Source organism: Lolium perenne, chromosome 1 (genome assembly GCF_019359855.2).
Source record: "Lolium perenne isolate Kyuss_39 chromosome 1, Kyuss_2.0, whole genome shotgun sequence".
NCBI lineage: Eukaryota > Viridiplantae > Streptophyta > Magnoliopsida > Poales > Poaceae > Lolium > Lolium perenne.
Genome location: NC_067244.2, coordinates 64,380,715 through 64,385,074, shown reverse-complemented (window position 1 = coordinate 64,385,074; position 4,360 = coordinate 64,380,715).

Genomic DNA, 4,360 nt, shown 5'->3' with positions numbered 1-4,360 from the left:
TTCATCCAATCACAAAATTTATTATAGTGGTCTTCTTCCTTTGATTTTAGTTTCTTAGCAGGAAAAGGCATTTGCTTTTGAACCCAAGGTTCTCTTTCATTACCATGTTTCTTAGCAATAAAATCTTCTTTAGTATACTTTTTATTTTTAGCATGCTTTTCAGGTTCATCTTCAACTTCTTCTTTTTCAGAAGCATCATTCTTATCATTGTCATTATCATGTTCATTACCACTTTCAGTTTCAGCATCAGAAATAGAAATACTATTTGGATCATTAACAGGTTCAGAGGATTCTACAACATTTTTATGTTTCTTCTTCTTTTTCTTAGAAGGAGCACTAGGTTCAATTCGTTGAGAATCTTGTTCAACTCTTTTGGGATGCCCTTCAGGATATAGAGGATCCTGGGTAGAGACACCGCCTCTAGTTGTTACTTCATAAGCATGTTTCTCTTTAGAATTATTTTTTAACAAGTCATTTTGCACTTTAGTGAGTTGATCAATTTGAGTTTGAACCATTTGAAAATGTTTAACAAGCATCTTAACATCATTGGAGGTTCTCTTCACAATATCATGCAAATTGCTAATAGCTTGAGAATTTTCCATTAGATGATTCTCTACTCTCATATTAAAATTTTCCTGCTTAACAATATAATTATCAAACTCATCTAAGCATTGAGCAGGAAGTTTTGAATCCGGAACATCTTCCCTAGTAAAGCGTTGAAGAGAGTTTACCTCGATCATGGATGAAGGGGGAATTATCTCACATATATCTTCTATGGGAGGTAAATTCTTCACATCTTCGGATTTAATACCTTTCTCCTTGAGAGGCTTCTTGGCTTCCCTCATATCTTCATCATTTAATTTAATTAAACCCCTCTTCTTCAATATTGGTGTCGGAATTGGTTCAGGTGTAGTCCAGTCATCATGATTCCGGCCTATTTTAGCCAACAATTCTTCAGCTTCGTCTGGAGTTCTTTTCCTGAAAACACAACCAGCACAACTATCCAAATATGCTTTAGACTCAACGGTTAGTCCACTATAAAATATATCAAGTAAATCATGCTTTTCCAAATCATGTCCAGGTCGAGCTCTGATAAGAGAGCAAAATCTTGCCCATGCTTCTGGCAATTTCTCTCCATCTTCCTGGTCAAAGCTATAAATTTTCTGTAAAGCAGCATGTTGAGCACTAGCAGGAAAGTATTTCCGAAAGAAAACATCAAGCAAATCACGTGGACTTTTAATAGAGCCAGGAGGCAAATTATTATACCAAGTTTTAGCATCATCCTTTAATGAGAAAGGAAATTTTTTAGCAACGAAATAAGTACGCATCTTGACATCATCAGAAAACAAGCTACTCATAGAAGAGAGTTCATTCATGTGTTCTACAACACTTTCTTTTTCAGTACCACAAAAGGGTGTTTTCTCAACAATAGCTATATGAGATAGATCAAGAGAAAATTCATAATCTTGATCCTTAATGCATATAGGAGATGTGGCAAATTTAGGATCAGGAGACAACTTATATCTAACAGTATATTGTGCGAGAAAGTTTTTAATTTTTCTTGCATCAGCAGTAGCATTGCATCTATTAATAAAATCATCATTAAACTCCACATAATCCTCATCAGGATCATCACTAGAATAATCAACAGACTCAGGTGAATTAACAGGTGTAGCAGCATTTTCATTAGGAGTTTCAGCATTTTCAATTTGTTTAGACCTAGCAATTGTAGCATCTAGAAAAGATCCCAATGAACCACTATCATCAAGCACAGCAGAAACATCATCAATATTATGAGAGTTTTCAGATTCAGCAGAAGTACCAGTAAGTGAAGCTTGTGGTGGTGAAACAAGTTGACTTATCACAGATGGTGAATCAAGAGCAGCAGAGGTACTCAGAGTTGTACCTTTTCTTGTAGTGGATGGTAATATGGCGACTTTAGAATCGCGAGATTTACCCATGACGGAGAATTTGCAGCGAACAATATCAATCCAAGTGAACTTCCAAATAAAGCTATGCTCCCCGGCAACGGCGCCAGAAAATAGTCTTGATAACCCACAAGTATAGGGGATCGCAACAGTCTTCGCGGGAAGTAAAACCCAATTTATTGATTCGACACAAGGGGAGACAAAGAATACTTGAAAGCCTTAACAGCGGAGTTGTCAATTCAGCTGCACCTGGAAACAGACTTGCTCGCAAGAGTTTATCAGTAGTAATAGTTTTATAGCAGTAGCAGTAGTGAAATAACAGCAGCAGAGTAACAAAGACAGCAGTAGTGATTATAGTAAACAGCAGGATTAAAATACTTTAGGCACAGGGATGGATAACGGGCATTGCATGGATGAGAGAAACTCATGTAACAATCAAAGCAGGGCATTTGCAGATAATAATAAAACGGTGTCCAAGTACTAATCAATCAATAGGCATGTGTTCTGTATATAGTCGTACGTGCTCGCAATGAGAAACTTGCACAACATCTTTTGTCCTACCAGCCGGTGGCAGCCGGGCCTCTAGGGAATCTACTGGACATTAAGGTACTCCTTTTAATAGAGTATCGGAGCAAAGCATTAACACTCCGTGAACACATGTGATCCTCACATCACCGCCTTCCCCTCCGGGTGTCCCGATTTCTATCACTTCGGGGCCTCGGGTTCCGGACAGCGACATGTGTATACAACTTGCAGGTAAGATCATAAAACAATGCATATCATGATGAAACAATAACATGTTCAGATCTGAGATCATGGCACTCTGGCCCTAGTGACAAGCATTAAGCATAACAAGTTGCAACAATATCATCAAAGTACCAATTACAGACACTAGGCACTATGCCCTAACAATCTTATGCTATTACATGACCAATCTCATCCAATCCCTACCATCCCCTTCAGCCTACAGCGGGGGAAGTACTCACACATGGATGGGGGAAGCATTGTTGGTCGATGGAGAGACGTCGGTGGTGATGATGGCGATGATCTCCTCCAATTCCCCGTCCCGGCGGAGTGCCAGAATGAAGTTTCTGGTCCCCGAGACGGAGTTTAGCGATGTGGCGGCGTTCTGGAGGGTTTCTGGCGACTTCAACTTCCTGGCTCGCGTTTTTAGATCGAACCCTTTAAGTAGTCCAGAGGAGGGCGTCGGAGGCCAGCCGAGGGGGCCACATGCTAGGGCGGCGCGCCCCCCTCCTGGGCCGCGCCTGCCTAGTGTGTGGGGCCCTCGGGCCTCCACCTGGCTTGCCCTTCTGGCTCCGTGAGTCTTCTGGTAAAATAGGCCCTTTGGTATAAATTCCGAGGATTTTCCCGAAAGTTGAATTTCTGCACAAAAAGACACCAGAGCAATTCTGCTGAAAACAGCGTTAGTCCGTGTTAGTTGTATCCAAAATACACAAATTAGAGGCAAAACAATAGCAAAAGTGTTCGGGAAAGTAGATACGTTTTGGACGTATCAACCAGCAAGGTAGATCATCCCTCTTCTCTTTTGTTTACACATGTACTTTAGTTTTTTTATTTATTTATGGGTGACACTCCTCCCAACCTTTTCTTTCTTAAGCCATGGCTAACCGAATCCTCTGGTGCCTTCCAACAATCTCATACCATGGAGGAGTGTCTATTTTCAAAATTAAGTTGCTTACTGATGAATCAGAGCAAAACATGTGAACATAATTATTAATGAGAGTTACTTAATTGGGGGCTGGGAACCCCGCTACCAGCTCTTTTTGCAAAATTATTGGATAAGTGGATGAAGCCACTAGTCCATTGGTGAAAGTCCACCCAACAAGATTGAAAGATAAAACACCACATACTTCCTCATGAGCTATAAAACATTGACACAAATAAGGGATGATAAATTTTGAATTGTTTAAAGGTAGCACATGAAGTATTTACTTGGAATGGCAGGAAATACCACATAGTAGGTAGTTATGGTGGACACTGATGGCATATGTTTGGGTTAAGGTTTGGATGCACGAGAAGCATTCCCTCTCAGTACAGGTCTTTGGCTAGCAAGGTTGATTAGCAAGCATAAGAGTTGAGGGAAACAAACAAATACACATGTGATAGAAACAATCATGCATCTTCCTTGTAAGCACAAACAATTTTAACTTCAGAATAATAAGCTAAGAGCTAACAAGGAAGAAAGATAATGAAACAACATATCTACATGTATTTCTCTTTTCTACTTAAAATCAAAGTGTTGTTGCTATTGACCAATGCTAAGTTTCCCAAAACCAAATAGATTTACTCAATGCCCCCAAAGTGATACCAATACTAACAACAAGATCAATCATATAATAGAGACTGCAAACTAAAATAAGATGTGCAATATGTAAATGATAAGACTTCTCATTAATATTCCATAACGATAA